This window comes from Myxocyprinus asiaticus, chromosome 27, assembly GCF_019703515.2.
Source record: "Myxocyprinus asiaticus isolate MX2 ecotype Aquarium Trade chromosome 27, UBuf_Myxa_2, whole genome shotgun sequence".
Taxonomy (NCBI): Eukaryota; Metazoa; Chordata; class Actinopteri; order Cypriniformes; family Catostomidae; genus Myxocyprinus; species Myxocyprinus asiaticus.
Window position 1 is genome coordinate 23,199,915 of NC_059370.1, and position 23,153 is coordinate 23,223,067.

Here is a 23,153-nt window from a genome sequence, read left to right on the forward strand (position 1 = left end):
CCCATGTCCACATCCAGATTGCCCGCGGTGCTTGCCGACCCAGCCGGCTTTGCATCAGCCCAGGATGGACCAGGTTGGGGAGCAGCCGCGGTGGCCTTGCTTAACAAAGGAGGAAGTGAGCTGCGACCGCAACATTCTCATGGGCATGTTCTCGTAATGAGAACACAACCCTTCCATGAAAGCTGCCTCAGCGTGCTGACGCCCCAGACACTCGAGGCAGATTTCATGGGTGGCCGGAGGGGAGAGATAACAGCCACATCCAGTAGCGCAAATGCGGGGGGAAAAAAGCGTTTGCGTGAGCTCTTTTAGAAGGAAAATATACTCTTTCTAGAATATACTCTTTTAGCACCTGCAGACTCAGGCTGCCGAAGCACCCAGGGGAAGTACAGCATTCAACCGTGCGAGGGTGACCGCTGATCTGCGGCATAAAAATCCAGCAGCGTAGCAAGAGGTGGGAGGACGAACACACACACACACACACACACGCATTCGGCTCCGAAGAAAAAATCTGAATGATTGATGCATGCATCTCGTTTTATACCCGTATGTCCAGGGCAAAGAGTGGCATGCAAATTCCACTCGCCAATTTTCATTGGCCTTTTCTATTTTAAGCAAAGGTGATTGGGGCTCACAAGATCGAACCCCTAGTGTCACTACATTGACACAACATCGAGTGAGTGACAGACAGGGAACGCCTACTGCTACACATGGTATTTGGCTTATAAGCACATTTCAGTAGTTCACAAGTTAATGTAATCCTGTAGGGAGGATAGCGTAAATATATGTGGCTTGCTGTCCCTGGCGGAGGGCTCAAGGCTCGAGACTTGACCTGAGCTCGAATGCTCCCCTGGACTGGATTAGGATTGATGGAATAGATATGAGGAGATGTGGAGGTGGTGGGATGCTGGAAACTCTCAATGCTACGAAGAGTTAAGCAGCTGTTTATATACTCTGGTTGTGTGATTGGTCGGTTTAAATGAACTTGCTCCTCCCGAACTTTGTTAATAAAACACCATTTAGATAACTCTAAGCTCTATTTACGGACAGGGGTGGGTTTATTTTGTCTTAAGCAATGTTTAGATTTTATTCCCAAACCCCAACCCCACATTCAGTAGTTCGCAAGTTAATGTAATGTGAGTGATGGTTCATTTGGTATGAGTGGCATAATGGTTACGGAGCCATGGAGGCTGAGACGCATGGTCTGAAAGACGTGCTGCGGTTGTGGCACGTGAACAGTGGCAGTGCTTGCCGTGTAGTGGGAGTTTGTCATATGGCCCTAAAGACGCCACAGTTGCGGCGCTTGGACGGTGCATTGCGCTGTTTGTGTTGTAGTGGGCGGTTTAGTTGCATGGCCCGATAGACGCCACAGTTACGGCACCTGGACAGCACATTTGTGCTGTTTAGGGATGTGTTGAGCCAATAGAAAACATGGTAACATGGTAAACGTAGTGTCTGCGGACACCTGAACGTAATAGTTGCTAGATTAAATGTCGGGAACATGTGTAACACAATGTCAGGAAACATGCTTGCATGTGCATATGAACAACATAATTTAAAGTTGGTTTGTCATGAAATTAGAAGGCACCTGAAACTGAGTGCCCAGATGAATGGCATAGTCTGATGTACAGGTGCATCTCAATAAATTAGAATGTCGTGGAAAAGTTCATTTATTTCAGTAATTCAACTCAAATTGTGAAACTCGTGTATTAAATATATTCAGTGCACACAGACTGAAGTAGTTTAAGTCTTTGGTTCTTTTAATTGTGATGATTTTGGCTCACATTTAACAAAAACCCACCAATTCACTATCTCAAAAAATTAGAATACATCATAAGACCAATAAAAAAACATTTTTAGTGAATTGTTGGCCTTCTGGAAAGTATGTTCATTTACTGTATATGTACTCAATACTTGGTAGGGGCTCCTTTTGCTTTAATTACTGCCTCAATTCAGTGTGGCATGGAGGTGATCAGTTTGTGGCACTGCTGAGGTGGTATGGAAGCCCAGGTTTCTTTGACAGTGGCCTTCAGCTCATCTGCATTTTTTGGTCTCTTGTTTCTCATTTTCCTCTTGACAATACCCCATAGATTCTCTATGGGGTTCAGGTCTGGTGAGTTTGCTGGCCAGTCAAGCACACCAACACCATGGTCATTTAACCAACTTTTGGTGCTTTTGGCAGTGTGGGCAGGTGCCAAATCCTGCTGGAAAATGAAATCAGCATCTTTAAAAAGCTGGTCAGCAGAAGGAAGCATGAAGTGCTCCAAAATTTCTTGGTAAACGGGTGCAGTGACTTTGGTTTTCAAAAAACACAATGGACCAACACCAGCAGATGACATTGCACCCCAAATCATCACAGACTGTGGAAACAACACTGGACTTCAAGCAACTTGGGCTATGAGCTTCTCCACCCTTCCTCCAGACTCTAGGACCTTGGTTTCCAAATGAAATACAAAACTTGCTCTCATCTGAAAAGAGGACTTTGGACCACTGGGCAACAGTCCAGTTCTTCTTCTCCTTAGCCCAGGTAAGACGCCTCTGACGTTGTCTGTGGTTCAGGAGTGGCTTAACAAGAGGAAAACGACAACTGTAGCCAAATTCCTTGACATGTCTGTGTGGTGGCTCTTGATGCCTTGACCCCAGCCTCAGTCCATTCCTTGTGAAGTTCACCCAAATTCTTGAATCGATTTTGCTTGACAATCATAAGGCTGCGGTTCACTTGGTTGGTTGTGCATCTTTTTCTTCCACACTTTTTCCTTCCACTCAACTTTCTGTTAACATGCTTGGATACAGCACTCTGTGAACAGCCAGCTTCTTTGGCAATGAATGTTTGTGGCTTACCCTCCTTGTGAAGGGTGTCAATGATTGTCTTCTGGACAACTGTCAGATCAGCAGTCTTCCCCATGATTGTGTAGCCTAGTGAACCAAACTGAGAGACCATTTTGAAGGCTCAGGAAACCTTTGCAGGTGTTTTGAGTTGATTAGCTGATTGGCATGTCACCATATTCTAATTTTTTGAGATAGTGAATTGGTGGGTTTTTGTTAAATGTGAGCCAAAATCATCACAATTAAAAGAACCAAAGACTTAAACTACTTCAGTCTGTGTGCACTGAATTTATTTAATACACGAGTTTCACTATTTGAGTTGAATTACTGAAATAAATGAACTTTTCCATGACATTCTAATTTATTGAGATGCACCTGTATATTAACTTAAGCGTATGGATTGGAGCTTTGTATATTGCTTTCCAACGTAATGCGAGTCATTTAATAACTCTATATTATTGGCACGGGGTGACTCGTCTCGTTTGACAAGGACGTATGAAATCATAGGAGTTTGTGTCTGAGAGTTGGATTTAATAGATACTATAAGAACACCATTTGCAGTAGTGTGGTGAATAAAACAACTTGTTTATACTGATGACTTGTAATACATTCTACAGAACAACTGAAATATTGGAGTATAAAATAAGGTGCCAAGCTGAATCGTTCGCCATTGAATTATACCGGTTACTTTAAACTTGGGTGGAGCGTAAAAGTTGTATGGTCAAGCTTGTGAATAAAAGTTTGTAATCCAATGATTCGGGCAAAAGTAGAGAAGACTATAAATCAATGATAAATAGATTTTAACTGCGTGAAGCGTTTGTCCTGACAGGAGGAGGGAAAGTGATGTTATTGTGTAGAGATGAGTGGAAGTTTGTAGCAGCACTTGCTTCAAGTTATCGGGGCTGCGGGGTGAGGCGAGCTCGCATGCTGAGAGGCAAGACAAGTTTGTGGAATGATTATGAATAAGTTGGGACGCGGCGCGTGATCTGCCTCTTGCGGAGCCGATTTCGGCTTGTGTTTGTTCAGGCAGAGGCTGTGTATAACTGCAGTGTGCTGTGTGATGGTCAGAGCGAGTGCTGCGTGGCAGCAGCAAGCTCACATTAAAATGTCTGCACTGGTTTGAAAAGAAGTTGTAATTAGAGTATTGGTCGAATGGAAGGAGTTTGCTGTTGCATGATTGCCCCTGTGTTCCGGATGGTATAAATCACGCTCCGAAGGACACTTTGAATGGAGAACAATTTTGATATTCATGTTAGAAGATGACAAATAGAAATCGGTGATTGGATCATGCCCTAAACGAGGCTGACAGGAATCACCTGTGTGGGAAAACCAGATTGAAACACTGGGGAGAGTTGGAATGATGATTGAATTAAATAGTCAATCTTTTGTTTCCCTCACGTTCAAATGAAGCTGTAATAGAACTTGAGAGGCATGAGCCGGAGCAGCACCCGTTCACGGAGGCAGGCTTACGTGATGAGCCGCTCCGGGTGGAAATTTAGAGAGGAGAACATATAAGCGGTCATAGAGAGCTGTTTCACATGTATACAGAGCCGAAGCAGCCAGTTTGCGGAAGCAGCTTCACGCGAACGGACCACTCCAGGTGGAAAGTTTAGATGAGAACATACAGTATGAACAGTCATAGAGAGCTGTTTCACGTGTGTACAGCATTGAAGCAGCCAGCTGCAGAAGCAGCTTCACGCAATGATCTGCTCCAGCGAAAAGAGATTGGCAGCTTCTGTTGAGACAAAATGATTTAGATGGAAAAGCTGTTCTGATGAAGGTGACTGCTTTCCAGCGGAGTTGTAATCTGATGATTCAAGTCACTTGCTGTCTGTTCATGGACAATGAGCAGGGCAATGCCGGAAACTCTCAATGCTACATAGAGGTCAGCAGCTGTTTATATACTCTTACTCCGGCTGTGTGATTGGTCAGATTAAATGAACATGCTCCTCCCAAACTTTGTTAATAAAACAATTTAGATAACTCTAAACTCTGTTTACGGACAGAGGTGGGTTTATTTTGTCTCAAGCAATGTTTAGATTTTATTCCCAAACCCCACCGTCAAAGATAACATTGTGTAACTCCACTGCTGTGCAGCACAACATTTTAGAATGTTGGGCCTCATGTACTCAGATATGAGACAAAGGCAGGCCTACATACAGTCATAAAGCCAGACTGAGGCCTATATACAGCCTGATAACAACCGTGCCAAAATCAAACAAAGGGAGTCTAAAACAGACTACAGATCCCATGAAGCCTTGCTCACTTTACACCTGTGTGTGGAATTCTGAAGGATCGAACTCTCAACTCCTATTGGATGAGGCACATGACAGAATGCGTCATTCTGAGTGGTGGTGGTGTAGTGGACTAAAGCACTGAACTGGTAAGCAGAAGGTTGTTGGTTCAATCCCAACAGCCACCACCATTGTGTCCTTGAGCAAGGCACTTAACTCCAGGTTGCTCCAGGGGGATTGTCCCTGTAATCAGGGCACTGTAAGTTGCTTTGGATAAAAGCGTCTGCTAAATGTAAACCATGATGTCATCAGGAGTATAAAAACCTTGGAGATCTTTCTGGGTGTTGCTTCCAGCGACAGTATGTGCCTCTAGATGCAGCTCTGCTGCTCCCAGGTGTAGCCTCATTGCCCAAGGAAGTAGGCAACAAGATGGCCATACAATCTCCATCTTGCTGGATGAGTTGAGATTTCTCTGTGATTTCTCCGAGATTTCCACTGAGCATGCTAACGGATCCAAACAAGGCCTCCGCGCGAGTATTACAGACACCTGAGAACCACATACTTCCAAGGACGTAACGCACCAGGTCTGGAGGAGGAATGGGCTTTCAAGTCTCTCTTCTTTCACAACCTCTAGGTTGTGATAGAAGAGCATGTGATGTGACATCAAGATGCACTGCAGAACGGGCAATCCTACCATGCTGGAAATCAGAAGGTATGTGCAACTGGCATGGGAGACACGCGTGCGCCCTGCTTGAGGGCACGAAGGTGCACCAGAGCCCTGGGGATCCGAGCCTCAGAAAACGCCGACCTAGCACTTGAAGACAACGAGATGCCTTGCGTTAAGGTGAACGTTAGAACAGGACCCCATGGGTGCCGATCACCTCACCAGCAGGGTGGGCAACAGAACCAGGGGGGTGGTGACCAGACACACCCCAAGGGTCACGCTGGGCCAAAACGCTTGCCGGATGATAGGAAAGGTACGGGTCAAACGAAAATTCAAATATGAAGGTGGGTGGGAAGACAAGGTTTCAACCCTCCTCAGAGAACAAGGTTTGAGACAGGAAATGGAGGGTATAATCAGGAGGTGCCTGATGGGAGGTAGTAACACAGCTAGACGTGCTCCACCAAAGGAACATGGCACTGACCCCCCATCAGCATGACTAGACTATGTACCCCCTCCCGTTAATGCCAACGTTTACTTTGTAGGTTGGAAAAGGGAAAGAGTGAAGGCCAAGTTCCTCCCCAAATCAGTCACTCCTAACACACCACACCCTCCTTTTCTGACCTCCTTGGGCGATCTGGGCTGTAAGGGCAATGCCCGGCATATATACACATCAGTAGTTTTAGGGGGGTGCATCAGCTCCTACGCACTACTCAACACTGGTTCCGAAATAAGTCTGATGATTTCCAACACCTTCGCAGAGGTGGCTAGAGCAACACTCTCCCTCGGCAAACCGTTACAGATCGAGACCTTCAACGTAAGCATCACAAGCTAAATGCAAGATAGGTCGTATATTACAAAACGGGCATGGATCGACATTATCTTTCAAGGGATGATGCTGGTACACCTCATTTACATATGTCTCATTAATACGAAACCACTGTTAATTGGCCAGGACCTACTGGACCGACTGGCTCCGCTCATTGACTGCCGTCATGGACATATGTGGGCTCAGGTTGACAAACCAAGGCCACTTGGTCCAGAAAACGGTTCACCAGCTTCAGATGGACAAGTCACCATCATCCAGGAGTCCAGAGGACCCCTACCAATGATCATGCCTCCTCCAGAGCCTGACACTGGCTCTGATCCTTCTATGCCACCTGCGAGCCAAAACTCATTTCATGACCACGAGTCTTTCCTTTGTTCACTGAAGAACACAAACTTAACCCTGTACAGTGTGTGGTAGCAGATAAGTCAAAATATTGTTTGTTTTATTACCATGTCATTGAACATACAGTAATCCTATTATTGACCTACATCCCTCCACTCTCTTTTTAATGGTTGGTCTATGTACTTGTGCATCAGACGGACACTTTTGGAGCATCTCACTTTGGTTGTGTCATGTCTTCATGCACTGTGTTTTTAGGGTGATATTTCAAATCAAATGTCGTTTAAAACTTTGAAAAATGTCCTGCTGTCTTGGAGCACAAAAGTGTGGGTGCATCTCAATCAGCTCCCTAGTTCACTAGTCAGGGCATTGATCAGGGAGTCGGCCATTTTTAGGGCTGTTTCAATTGCAAAATCGTTCCAGGGCACTGAAAGGTTCGCTCCCTAAAAAAATCCCACAATGCATCGTAAAAACCAGGGAGCATCATTGCTCAATATGTTCCCTTACCGGAAACGTTGTCACGTCTTCTTAAGACTCTTAAGTCATTAGTTGACGAGCACAAGTGTAAAACCATTTACTTATTTTCTCTTTAAAAGAGATGTTGTTTGTAATGTCTTTCATGTATATTTACCATGAAAGTAAAACAATCTTTTGAATATTTGAGTTGTTATAAGGTTTAAAATACACTCATAAATATTTGTATTTCTTTATTTATGCCAATCATCTGTTATAATAACACTGTACATTTGAATATCTTCAACGAAAATGTACAATAGTGTCATTTATACAGCAGTGGTGCTGATTAATAACAGCTGTGCTTCAATGCATGAGCTTGTTAATGTGTTGCAGGTGATTGAGTCATAAGTGCACCAATGTTCAGTGGATGAACACCCTTGCCAGTGCCCGAATTAGTGTTCACAATATACTGATTCACAACATAGGGAGCTAGGGAGCTGACTGAGACACAGGGCATGTCAGTGGAAGGCCGAGTCTGCCTGCTCGTTGGTTTTGCCGAGGTGTGTTGCCTGTAGAGTTGGAGTGCTGACTGCCCCCTACTGCATTAAGGCAGTACATCAAACTTGAATTGCTCTGAAAGTAGGAACATTTCTTATTACGGAACATTATTTTTCATATTATTTTTCATATAATAATCACACTAAATAAATTAGCACGTTGAATGGACAGCATTAGAAAAAAAACTAATTAAAGATTCTTAGAGGCTATATATATATATATATATATACACACACACACACACACACACACACACACACACACACACACACACACACACACACAGGCAGCCAAAAGTTTGGAATAATGTACAGATTTAGCTGTTTCTGAAGGAAATTGTTACTTTAATTCACCAAAGTGGCATTCAACTGATCACAAAGTATAGTCAGGACATTACTGATGTAACAAAAACAGCACCATCACTATTTGAAAAAAGTAGTTTTTGATCAAATCTAGACAGGCCCCATTTCCAGCAGCCATCACTCCAGCACCTTATCCTTGAGTAATCATGCTAAATTGCTAATTTGGTACTAGAAAATCACTTGTCATTATATCAAACACTGCTGAAAGCTATTTGGTTCGTTAAATTAAGCTTAACATTGTCTTTGTTTTTGAGTTTCCACAATATGCAATAGACTGGTATGTTGTAAGGTCAATATTAGGTCAAAAATGGCAAAAAGAAACAGCTTTCTCTAGAAACTCATCAGTCAGTCATTGTTTTGAGGAATGAAGGCTAATTACATTGCCAAAAAAACTGAAGATTTCATACAAAGGTGTACACTACAGTCTTCAAAGACAAAGGACAACTGGCTCTAACAAGGACAGAAAGAGATGTGGAAGGCCCAGATGTACATTTAAACAAGAGGATAAGTACATCAGAGTCTCTAGTTTGAGAAATAGACGCCTCACATGTCCTCAGCTGACAGCTTCATTGAATTCTACCTGCTCAACACCAGTTTCATGTACAACAGTAAAGAGAAGACTCAGGGGTGTAGGCCTTATGGGAAGAATTGCAAAGAAAAAGCCATTTTTGAAACAGAAAAACAAAAAGAAAAGGTTAGAGTGGGCAAAGAAACACAGATGTTGGACAACAGATAAAAGAGTGTTATGGATCTTAACCCCATTGACCTTTTGTGGGATCAGCTAGACTGTAAGGTGCGTGAGAAGTGCTCGACAGCATTTTTTGATGAGAACTCTTTGAAGTAGTTTAATAAGTTCTGAACCTTTTTTTTATTTTTTATTTTTATTGTAACAGTAATTTTTCATGTTATTAATGTCCTGACTATACATTGTGATCAGTTGAATGCCACTTTGGTGAATAAAGTACCAATTTCTTTCCATCAGAGCAAAATCTGTACATTATTCCAAACTTTTGTCTGCCATTTCAGCACTGTTGCCCTGCTGGCCCTTCACTACGTAATATACATCACAGAAACACAGGCAGATGCCAGAGACCATGGTGAATTGAGATATCCATTCAGACAACAGTTTTACCAATTCACTTGGCACTACATTTCCCTTCACAGACAACAGTGTACTAGAGACCGCTTTCTGTTGCTCTCTCTCGTGCTTTTTGTTTTTATTTTATAGAGTAAAGAGAGGCTGACGTTAAATTTAGTGATACATTTCCTTAATATCATAGCGTGGTAGTGGTGATTTATTGTCTTAAGATTGAGTTAAGAATTTCACAGTGCAAGGGCATAGAACTGCTCTGTATTACTCTGCACAGGCTCATATACTTTATCAATACAGACTAGCTCCAAATGCAAATGGCTAAATGGTCGATATTGCCGTGCTTGCTTTCCTTGACATCTCCCCCACCCCACCCCACCCCCTAGTAACACAGTGTGTAGCTTTTGAAATACAAAATCACACAATACCGACGCAGGCGAAGGTGTTTTCTAAGTGCACGAGTTGCCTACAGGAATTCTCCCACTGTTTTTTTTCCTATTTACACTACTGATTTTCAAAATCAAAACTCCCTGCCTTGAGCAATGTTAAGACATTAAGAATCATTGAAAGCTGTGCCAGTAAGTACAATGGTTCCTCTATATGTGAGCTCAGTGGAGAGGTCTGGAATTAGGGGTCTAAATCAGGACACACCTATCCATTCACAGCTACATCTCATCAGAGGTCACAGAAAGAGTCAATATGGGTTATTTGCCACTACCTGTGAGGTGACAGTCATTTTTTTAGTGAGGCCCTTACAGCAGGCCAGCAATAATTTTGGAGAGCACTATGTGGTGTGTGCTGAAATAGATAAAAGTGGGGTAAGGTTTTGCCTCAAAAGCAAACAGATGCAATAATATTAAAGGTGTGTCTATTTGCACCCTGGTGTAAATAGCATCTGCCACACAGTACAGCTATTTGCACCCCAATTGTCTGGTGGAACCACATAAATATATACGACAAACTAACCAATAGATGTTGCTGCAGTGGTGTGGGGTGTACAGACGGTGTGTGACTGTGTACTGTTGCCCTAGTGACCGCGGTTCGAATCCGTGTTTTGTCCCACTCTTTTCCCCATCCGATTTCCTGTTTCCACTTGTAATATTTCCTTTAATACTAAAAATAATAGGTAAAAATGAATATAAATGTTGATTTCATCATAGTGATTTGGTCACAGTGAATGTCGAGGAGTGCAGAGAAGGGTTTGATCCGGTCTATCGATCACACGCGTTCCCGCGTAAAACCATGGTTACTGTAGTAAAACCAAGGTTATTTTTTTTCTAAGTTAAGGTTAAGGTTAGGTTTAGGGGTAGAAGTTAATGTAGTTTGTCTGTGGGATGCTAAATAAACACAATCAACACACTGCAGTGATGCCCATACTATTTGTTTGTATTTAAATATGGGTGCAAATAGTATTTTACACTACTTGGACCAGGGTGCAGTTAGTATCTACCATCATTTGCACCAGGGTTGGGGTGCAAATAATATCTGCCTCTATTTGCAGTGGGGTGTAAATAGCATATACCATTATTTGCACCAGGGTGCAAATAGCATCTGCCTAATATTAATCCAAAGAGTGTGTCTGTTGTAGTACTGTAATTTCCCAAAGGGTAAGATGATCTTATTTCTCTCATCTAGAGGGCACAGATACACAACACAATATGATGATATACCTTGACCACAACACAGGTAGGACGCAAATGCATAATTCAAATACTTTTACTATTTTTTATATATTTTTTAGTTTCCTTAATCTTTAACTCTCTCTTCCTGTGTCATTCTATTTCATTATTTATTTCTTATATGTACAGTATGATTACGTCTAAAAATAGCAAAGCTATAAGTTCAACAACATTTCTCAGTAGCATGGTAATAGCTTTGCTATTTTTTTTTTTTTTAATAATGTATTTTTTCAGTAGTTATGGTATTTTAATTAATTACTTAACCTTCTTATTATGTTCGGTCATTATGGACCGAAATAAATGTTTCCAATGTAATAAAAAAAATATTTAATTTATCTGAGCAGTACAAGACTGATTGACACACAAACACGCACATACACACACAATTGGACTTGATTCGATAAGTCTAAGTGGTTGTTTAAAATACAGGCTGCTCTGGAAAAAGATGGTGTGGTTGTTTCAAGAAGCACAATACAACGATACTTGAACAAAAATGAGCTGCATGGTCGAGTTGCCAGAAAGAAGCCTTTACTGTGCCAATGCCACAAAAAAGCCCGGTTACAATATGCCCGAAAACACCTTGACATGCCTCACAGCTTGTGACAAGTGACAAGACCAAAATAGAGCTTTATGGTCACAACCATAAGCGCTATGTTTGGAGAGGGGTCAACAAGGCCTATTGTGAAAAGAATACCATCCCCACTGTGAAGCATGGTGGTGGCTCACTTATGTTTTGGGGGTGTGTGAGCTCTAAAGGCACGTGGAATCTTGTGAAAATTGATGGCAAGATGAATGCAGCAAGTTATCAGAAAATACTGTCAGACAATTTGCATTCTTCTGCATGAAAGCTGCGCAGGGGACACTCTTGGACTTTCCAGCATGACAGTGACCCTAAGCACAAGGCCAAGTTGACCCTCCAGTGGTTACAGCAGAAAAAGTTGAAGGTCCTGGAGTGGCCATCACAGTCTCCTGAACTTAATATGATCGAGCCACTCTGGGGAGATCTCAAACTTGCCGTTCATGCAAGACGACCAAAGACTTTGCATGACCTGGAGGCATTTTGCCAAGACGAATGGGCAGCTATACCACCTGCAAGAATTTGGGGCCTCATAGACAACTATTACAAAAGACTGCATGCTGTCATTGATGCTAAAGGGGGCAATACACAGTATTAAGAACTAAGGGTATGCAGACTTTTGAACGGGGGTCATTTAATTTTTTTCTTTGTTGCCTTTGTTGCTTTGTTTTATGATTGTGCCATTCTGTTATAACCTACAGTTGAATATGAATCCCATAAGAAATAAAAGAAATGTGTTTTGCCTGCTCACTCATGTTTTCTTTAAAAATGGAACACATATTACCAATTCTCCAAAGGTATGCAAACTTTTGAGCACAACTGTAGTTTTTCTCCCTGTTGATGCTCCACTCAAATTTCATATAATTTAAACTTTGTACCCATTGCTGCCAAGTAAGTGTTAGCTAATGATCACCGGACAGTTCAGATGAATTCTCTTTACATTGGAAGTGCCACTGCTAAAAGCAGAACAAGACGCGCTTTTCATATGGAGTTCAATGCAGCACTGAATGCCCTGACACGAATCATGTGCATTCCATATCTAAAGTGAAAAGACAGCCTGCTGACTGATTAATATTAAAAGAGGGGGTAACACTTTATAATAATGGTTTGTCATTAATAGGTAATTATGCAGGAATTAATTCAGGACAAATGAGATGTACTACATTAACACTGTAGTTACTACTATTAACTAATATGGAAATGCATTTAACTAATCAGTAAGTAATAGTGAACTAATGACTGAGGTAGTTCACTGTTAGGTAATCAATAATTACTGAATTCAATTTGTCTCATTGAGAACTATTAACTAACTATGGCTAATTTGAAATAACTACTAATTATTTACTAATGAAAACATTAACATGTGCCTAAAATGTGAATGATTATGTTTTTATTGTGAACAAGATCATGAAATGCACCTTCAGAGAAACATGCCCCTCAAGTGTGTTCTTTGTGGAAATTAATTTATGAACATAACAGCTCTCTAAATCAAGGCTACAGTACATGTTTGTATTTTTGAGAAAATAATGTTTATGCTTGGTTTTTGAAAAAACAAAAATTGTAAGTCACTGAAATAAGTTCTCAAGACTTTTGAGAATTGGATCTTGTAGCCTAGAGTTTTTGCTACAAAAATGATGTGAAACCCATCCTGATCACTCATTCATACAAAACAATAGTCATTTAACTTTTGTAAGACACTTTTAGTGTTAGAAAGGCCATATGCGAGGAGGCGTGGATGATCATGAATATTGATGTGATTCACACCTGAGGAGACAATAACCCTCCCCTGAGAGAGAATGAATGTGAGGAGACTTAATGATTGAATGTGTTTTCTGACTATACATTTTCTTTACATAAAGACTTTACTTAAAAACTTTAGACCTACACTACCATTTAAAAGTTTTTAGATCTGTATGATTTTTTAATGTTTTTAAAAGAAGTCTCTTCTGCTCACCAAGGCTGCATTTATTTGATCCAAAATACAGCAAAAACAGTAATATTGTGAAATATTTTTACAATTTAAAATTACTGTTTTCTATTTGAATATATTGTAAAATGCTATTTATTCCTGTGATCAAAGCTGAATTTTCAGCATCATTACTGCAGTCTTCAGTGTCACATAATCATTAAGAAATCATTCTAATATGCTGATTTTCTAATATGGGTATATTTACAGCACATTTTACACATTTACACCCAAACAGATATTTGCAAGCACAAGCTTTGTTGATTATAATGAGGCAGCATAAACACTAGTTAAAATATAATCTAAACATTCATATTATTTTTATATCATATTACATATCATATTTATATCATACAGCATACAATTTAAATACCTGCTTTAGGCGAAACAACATTTAAATGTAACTAAAACTTGCCTATTAGGACATATCTCTGAATCCTGGCTGGCAAGTCTGGAAATAATCCAGCTAGTAAAATATGTCCATGTTTATATAAAATAGCATGTCAACTAATATGTAAGTAAAACTAAATGACTTACTCATCCGAAATTATATCCTCGGCTGGATCACGTCGCTCTTCAAACGTTCATTGTCGGATTTCCGCTCTTCTTCTGAGGAAAATGTGAACTCTTCGTCACTATCCAGGAGCTTCCTCACCTGTGTAACGTTCCATCTTCCAAACGCGTAAAAACTTAAACGAACTTTATGTTTTTTAAGGCACTGTTGGGGGCGTTTACCGTTTGCCTTGATCGCCTCAGCACATTACCGTATGAATGGCGCACTCTGCTGATGGGTGTGATCTCATTAAGGATAATTTGAAACTGGAGAAACTGTACATCGCTTTGTTTCATACAGATTACATTGCAGGAGAATATTTGTTTTAAATTTGAATTATTTTATTTAAAAGTAGACATTTTAAGCTTTCTTTAGACATATGTTTCATGTTTGTGTGATAAATATTCGTTTTTTAGTTTCAGTTCATTATTGTGACGTGTGTCAGAAAGATGCTCGCAGAGACAGGGACGGCTGAAAGCGCACCCTGTTTATTTTCTTTATTTTACAAAAGCACAATGTTTTGTTGTTATTGTGAGTGTACACAAATAAAAGTAGACCCTAGGGCCACATTGCTGCAGAGTTTAGTTTCAGCCCTGCTCCAAAATGCCTCCTTGTAATCTTCAGGCACTCCTGAAGACCTTGATTAGCTGCTTCAGGTGTGTTTAATTAGGGTTGGAGCTAAACTCTGCTGGACTGTTGCCCTCCAGGAACCGAGTTTGACACCCCTGCTTTATAGTCTCTAATGATGTCTTACACTTATCTGCATGCCCAAAAATGACGGAGTATTTTATGTTGTTTCCGCTGTTATTAGGAAAAAATCAAGCAGGATGTGCCGGCGCGTCCGTCGACCCCAGAGGGTTAATAGATTTTAGATGAACATTCATCCATGCTTACAAGAAACCCTCTATAGGTAGGATATGATTTGAACCAATTAAAAGCTGTACCAGAGATGCCAGTCAAACTGAAGAACTGAGTGGTCTACCGTATCAAAGGCTGCACTCAAGTCTAGTAGTACTAAAATTGAGACTTTTTTCATATCCATATTGGACCTGAGGTTGTTTACAACCTTGACTAATGCTGTCTCTGTACTATGATTGGTCCGAAAACCAGATTGATATTTTATGAACTCTTATAATATTTTTGAAAAATAATTTATTTGTTTAAAAATAAGCTTCTCTAAAATGTTACTTAAAAATGGTAGATTGGATACTGGTCTGTAATTATTAAGGATTGTGTCATCTAAATTGTTTTTGTTCAGAAAGGGTTTAACAATTGAAATCTTAAAAGCAGTAGGAAAGACACCCATCTGAAGAGAATAATTTACAATGTTAAGTAAATCTTCTTTAAAAAAGCTAAAAAAGTGTTTTAAAAAAGGATGTGGGAATGAGATCTAAAAAGCAAGTTGCCAGTTTTAGTTGGGAGATAACTTTACCAAGCATCTCAGCATCAACCAGGACAAATTTCTGTAGTGTTTCCTCATGTGTAGATTCTGGGGTGTTAAAATGGGTGGAGCATTAAGTGGAGCATGTCTGCTCTGAAAAAATGCACGAGACGCTCACACTTTTTCATTAAAGAGCTTTCCCACTTCAAAGCCCACACATTATGCGCAAACGCTTCTCAATGGTGAACGGTGCTTTATATCATATACATACCAAATTGCCCTCTGTCCCGTTATGCGGATGCATGGCGAGCTTTTACTGGCATTCCGACTGGGTGCTAAAAATGACAAACATGGCTATATGATCCAATTTGCACGTGAATGCGTGGCAAGTCCTCACAGGCTTGTCAGAGCTGGTGTTTACAACGATCGAGCACAATCCGTGGTCCGACCACAGGATGTGCCAGTGTTTTACAGCTGTTATTTCCTTGTTCTGGAGAAGGACGGTGGGCTTCATCCCATTCTAGTTCTGAGAAGCTTGAATCACACACTCGCGACGTGCCCATTCAGAATGTTAACTCAGAAACAGATCTTATCACACATCTGTCCTCAGGACTGATTTGCATCAATAGATCTGAAGGACGCGTACTTCATGTACCAATTGCACCGTGTTACAAGCGGCTTTTAGATTCGTGTTCGAGGGAACTGCGTATCAATTTAAAGTCCTTCATTTCAGTCTGTCTCTGGCTCCCTGCACGTTCACGAAATGTATCGATGCGGTGCTAACCCCACTGAAAATGAACGGTGTGTGTCTTGTGAATTACCTCAGCGATTGGATATTACTAGCCAATCAGAGCCACTACTGAGGGCTCACTCAGTCTATGCTCAAAGTTTATGTGGCGATTATATCTGCGTATCACACACCTGAAACTGGCACCTCTATAGGAAACATGACTTAATCATAATTCCTAGGGGGCGGGGCAGCTAAATCCCCCTCGCCCAACTACAGCCTCGACTTGGGACCTAACTTGATCCTAAAAGTGCTCACGGGGCCTCCCTTTGAGCCTCTGGACTATGTTGAATTGTGTGTACTTTCTCTTAAGACTGCATCACTGCTGGCTTTGGCCTCAGTAATATGGGTTTGTGATTTGCAAGTACGGTCAGTTGACAATTCATGTCTGGAGTTTGTTCCAGGTCTTCCAAAACCACTGTCAAACCCAGAAAAGGCTATGTGCCTAAGGTTATAACCACACCCTTCAGAGCGCAGGTGGTTCACCTTCAAGACTTTCTACCTCCTCCATTTCATTTGGATGGGGAACAGTCCTTGCATTTGTTATGCCCTTTGCGAGCGCTACACACAAACATTGAGTGCAAATGCTAGTTCAGACTGTTTGATCAACTCTTTGTGTGCTATCAAGGACATACGAAAGGAATGTCTGTCTCTAAGCAAATACTTTCTCACTGGATCGTTGATACAGTAACCCTGGCTTATGAGTCGCAGGGTGTGAATTGCCCAGTTGGTGTTAAAGGACACTCAACTAGAGGTATGGCCTCTTCATGGGCATGGATGAACAGTGTGTCCTTACAAGACATATGTTTTGCAGCAGGATGGTCTTCTCAAAACACATTAGCAAGGTTTTACAACCTAGACATAACGTCTCTCTCAAAACAAGCCCTCCCTCTCTAGAGCGCTTACTATTTTATTGGCCAAATACTGTATATGTATGTGTATGTATGTGTGTGTATGTATATATATATATATATATATATATATATATATATTTCTTCTTCTCTCCCCTTAACATAAACCATGCCATTAAACTAAAACGTGTTCAATAAAAAGAATAAAAATAGGCCCCAGTAAACAATAATATCAAACCCACAAAGTGAACAAATGAGCTCAACAGCAAGTCAACAAAGGGAGAAAAAAAGAAAAGAAAAAAAAGATAGTCAGGTAGGAGCCAGTGGGCAGACAACAGAACAACAAACCCTTTCAGGCTGCATAAGTAAAATGCATGATGTATAGTCTGTATTGTTGATCGAGTGCAGGCAAAATTACCCACTCACACCAATGATTTAATGAGGGACATAGCTTGTCGTGGGCATGTAAAAGTCTTGCATCCATCCTTGGCGTCAGTTCTCAGCTTAACAGGACAAAGCAGTGTGAAGCTTACCTCCCGTTGGTGCAGTCATTTTTAACACTCTTTGAATCCGTCCTGCTTCGTTTGTCTAGCTCTAGCAAAGTCAGGAAAAACCAAGATGTTGTGGTCCTCCCAGCACAACTTGCCTTTATTCCTCGCTGCTTGTAGAACAAAGTTTCTGTCAGCCGACCACAAGAATCTTGCCAGGATAGATCGGGGTCTGTCACCTGCTTTGGGAATCTGACAAGAGCTCTGTGCGCACGCTCTATCTCGAGCTGTGTCGATCAAACTCAGAATAACTCCCTCCAAAAACCGCACCACATCTTGACCTTCCTTTACCTCTGGGATTTCAGTGAAACAAACATTATTATGTCTGCTCTGATTTTCCATATCCTCTAGTTTTTCCCACACCTGTTCCACATCAACCTTGAAAGCATACCTGTAGTCAGCCTGTAGAGTCAGCCTGTAGCTCTCTTTTGGATGATTCCAGAAACTCGACCCATTTTTCAACATCATCCATTCTTGTGATCAGGGTGGAAAGTTTCGCCTCCATAGATGTGATCGCTCAACGTATTTCTGCAAGACCATTACTCTGTGAGGGAACAACATTCAATGTACATTCAACTTTTTAGGGTTGACAGTGTGAGAATCGCTTTTGCACTGACATTTACAGTTTGTTTTGGTTGAGCAAAGCATCATAAAGTGCAATTTTTCCCCAGAATGTGTTTGCACAGATTAGCTAAAAGGTGATAATTACAAGCGCCTACAGATAAAAAAAAATAAAAATAAAAAAAGTTTCGCAGTGGTGAGAGATAAATACTGATTTCTGAACACATAAATTAAAAGAAAGAAAAAAGAAGAGAGAAAAGCTGTTCATCTACAAAGTTTAAACCCATCATATCAATTTCAGCCAGCCTTACTCTGTCTATCAGTAGGTAGCGTGACCCCTCCCCCTGCCTTCAAAAGCACATGAAAGATCGCCTGCAGATCACAGTCAATCAGACACAGTCTGTTCCAACCCAGCCTTGCCTGCCTTCACTCCACTTCAATGACTTTCACACAGTACTTCTGAAACACTCCCTTGCACTCTCTCACTCTCTTTCTCTAGCTCTCTGTATCTCTCGTACTCTGGCTGACATTATGTAGTGTGACCTTTGATATTCTTGTGAAAGTCTGAAAAGCACTCCACACTAATGAATGCACAAAATGTTGTTTTAGGGGGAAAACAGCTAGAATTGTGTAATCATCTGACATTATCAGTTGCAAAGCCATTATCGTGATATTAACGTTAGTTTTGCCTGAAGTCAGTTTGGTGCTCAAATTATGATGGAACCCACTATATAAACACTATGATAACTACAGGGTTCTTTAATTGCTGTAATGCAACATATTTTATAACATGATTAGGCATTGACTTTCTAGCCCATGATGCCTGATGAAATTTGCTGTCTCATTACCTCATCTAGTGCTTAGAATGAAGGCTCATTACCATACTATCACAGTGAGTTAGAAACCTTAGATTAAAAGAAAGTAATTCACAGGCAACCACAAAAAGCTTTGTGTATTTTATTACAAGAAGGCTATGAGTTATAAAGATCAAACGACATGTCAACTGTTAGGCTGTAAACAAGAACTGTGCCCACATTCTAATCACATTTTATTAACAGAATTCAAATTAAAACAAAGCTTTTTAGGAACTGTAATGCATAATGTGTTTATGCATAAAATGGTCTTACTATTTTGTAAAGGTTTATTACCTTTATGACTGCTGCTTGGTCATATCGTGGGTGAGTGAGGGAGTCACATGTTCAGAGAATGGTTCTTTATCAGCATACAGATGACTGTTAGTATATGAATCTTTCTCAGGAGGGAGCGCCATATTTCATGTTTGTGTTATGATGATAATCTCCCTCAAAGCTTGTAAACAGTGCAAAGCTTGCCATTAAGGTGCAGCATAAAATACTGCAAAATATAAATTTGCAAGGTTTCATCCAGAACAGATATATATATATATATATATATATATATATATATATATATATATATATATATATATATATATATATATATATATATATTTTTTTTTTTTTTTTTTTTTTCTAAATATGTGTGTGAGTGAATAACTGATTGAGATAAGGTAAAAGAGAGGGAGAGAGGAATGCTGAGTGAGAATTTGCTCCTGTAGGTTGGTCATTTGTGGTTGGTCATTTATTTTCAAGCTCTGTGAGATTTACTTGCCAGGAGCATGCCATGCTTCTTAATGTCAGAAATTTCTGGCACTTCGATCCATTCAGCTGTAATTCATTGTGGTCAGGAGTGGCGTGATGTATCCCTGCTCAAGACACCCTCAGACTGTACAGCTTTCACACAGCACATATACACACCTTGTGTTGGACAAACTACTCACAAATGTTGCTAGCTAAGCTACCAACTCTTTGTAAAATATTCATGTGCCATGTTATTTACATAGTACTCAAGACAAGATAGATAACATTTATTTGCATAGCGCTTTTCACAACACAAATTGTTTCAAAGCAGCTTTACAGTAAATTATGTTGTAACAGAATATGATGCAGTGGTGTCTTAAAGTCCTCATTATGTGGTCAAATGAATAACGTGATTGAAAAAGCATGCCTTAACAATTATTGTCTTTTGGCCCTCAGTGAGCAAGCCAAAGGCTACTGTGAAATGGAACACACAACTCCATAAGGTGTTAGGTGATGGAGAAAAATAACCTTGGGAGAAGCCAGGCTCATCGGAACATAAGTTGCAGAATTTTTCATCATCTGAAATGTCCTGCGACTTATAGTCCGAAGTGATTTATATACATAATTTATACGTAGGGTGACCAGATTCCTGCTTGTGGAAAACAAGACAGCCCCCTCCCAGCAAAATTTAAATTGACGTATCCTTACCTAAGGACAGATCAATGCGTAGTAGAGGCTATATCCACATCCGTAACTGTTGTCACCTTGTACTTTTCGCTGGCAGCAATTTTTCTCAGTGTGCGCTTGTCTTTCAAGAGTTAATTGTAAAATGCAGAGCAGTCCAGTCCAAAATTAAGATGTACGAAAAGTATTGCCTTTATGACTGTTACACTGAGTTGAGATTTATCTGGTGTCCATGCTGCGTTCATTAATGAGAACACACGCTCCACAGATACAGATGTCCTAGACAGGCATAAAACAAACTCCACGACCTTGGCTAAAACTCCGAAGTTGATGGTCTTGCTCTCCAGCTCACAAAAAACCTCTGTCCATCTCTCAGACATGGCCGTCTTGTTCATGTTCCACTCAGTAATGCGACGAGTGACAAAATGTTTTTCGCACAAGCCCACTCAACAAAGAGCGTGGTTTCGTCAGTCAAACTGAGAGCGGGGATTCTGGAGTAGAAGTGTTCAAGGCTGCTCTGAATGTCTTTCCACTCTGGGATGTCTCTCAGTAGGGCCCACTCAAGTTTTTCTGTGTTCTCCAATGAGCAGCTCCAATTTTGAAGGTAATCTACCGATGCTGAATTAAAGTTTCTCACTGTACAAAAGAAATCATCCACTCGCATGTCACCTGCTTCAACCAGGGCATCGAACTGCTTTTTAATGTCAGAGGTTATGAATGATTCCTCCAGCCTGGCCTGCAAGACTTTGCTCAGGTCTTTCTTTTCCAGTGCACAGTTAAAAGTGGCTGTTTGCTTGAGTGTGAAGCCAATCCAAAATTTAGTGCAAGGATCGCTGAAAATGTTTCTTAGAAACTTTGGGAATTTTTCTTGAGAAAGTATGCACGCAGACCATTGAAAATGTGTAGTATTCTTTCAAGAGCTGGACCAAGAGAGAGGAAACATGTGTTGCCATGCTGCAGTTCTGATAGTCAAGCTGCACAAAAGTGAGTACATTGCATATGACAGCTTCAGATTTGGTGTGGGCAGAAGAAAATTTCAGATCATACAATTTCTTGATCAATTTCAGAGTGCAGTCAGCTGACTGAAAACTATGTCCATGCACAACAGAATGATAAGCAAAAAGTCCTTCACATGAATGCACCTTGTTAGATTATGAAATTTGCTTCACCAAAAAATCGCTAACACTTGATGTGGCACACTTAATTTTAGCAGCATCCACATGCTTTTTTGTATTTTTCCTGCTGCAATTTAATCTGTGTGCTCTTTCAAACTGACTCTTCAATCAGTTAACTAACTGGATGTCTATTGATAGGGGATTGTTATTTGATAATTTAATCCAGTCATGTACTTCAAATAACACGGTATGGTTTTATTGGTTTTACCAGCTGTATTCTTGGCTACCTTTGATTAGAATACTCACATGACTGAGAAAGCTGCATAGGCGATAGAGAAAGTTTAGGAGAGGGGAAATACGGGACAAAACATGATATTTTCAGAATAAGTTGGGACACTAGGCCAGACGTCCCAGGAAAAACTCTACTTATACGTAACTGATGTTGGCTGGTCAAACACGTACCAAATCAGATGAAAACATAGAGAAGGCATAGAGATGGTAGAAGTGTTTTAAATTCGCCAATTCAGAATATTTTGCCTTAAAGTATTTTATGCTGCCAGTTTAAATATTTTGTCCATCATGACATTATTGTTCTAACAAACTCTAGTCCGCTGTAAAACACAACTCCTCACATGCCCACAAAATGTTGCTTCATCACACTCATAGTAAAAACATTCAGTCAGTGAACCAAATAATTAATACATTGCAAAGTGGGTTTCAAATATCAGAAATATCTACAGTCGCTAACGTTAATGAATGAATAGAATACAACAGGTGTATTGTTTTACTCACAGACTAAAATTGTTTATTTGTGCACAGCATAGAGTTACAGATGTTATGAAGAGATGTGGCTTCCTTACAGCATTTCTCTCATGAAAAATAAACCAAACACGATTACAAAAAGCACATTCTCCCATTTAAAACAAGCCCAAAATCACTGTGATACGATGTGTAGATTCTGAGGTACTGTAATCTTCACAGAGCGTGTTTGACATCTGAACCGCTGATTGGAAGTCTGGCAGCTGCTCCCGGGTCCTAGTGCCTGCAGTATCCAACCTGTGTCAGTGCGACTTATACAGAGATGCAATGTTTTTCAACTTTATTTCCAGAAAATACAGTAAATAAATACATAAATAACAAATATAAAATGTATTTGCTGTGGTGTTACAAGAATTAATTTGCAAGAACAAATCTACAAATTGGAAAAGACGCAAATTTGTTAGTTTTTCATTACCCAATTAGCGCTCTTGTCACCTGGGGCCTCATTGTACAGCGTACCTGTTACTTGTGTTTTTTCCATATCCGAATTTCAAACATTATGCGTAAACATACTACTAAGACAGACAGAATACATGGACAAGTTCTTGAAAAGGAAAACGTCTCAGTTACGTATGTAACCTTGGTTCCCTGAGACAAGGGGAACGAGACATTACGTCATTAAGCTGACACATATGGGGAGTGTCTTTCTACACGACCTAGTTGAAATCTCTGTACAATAACA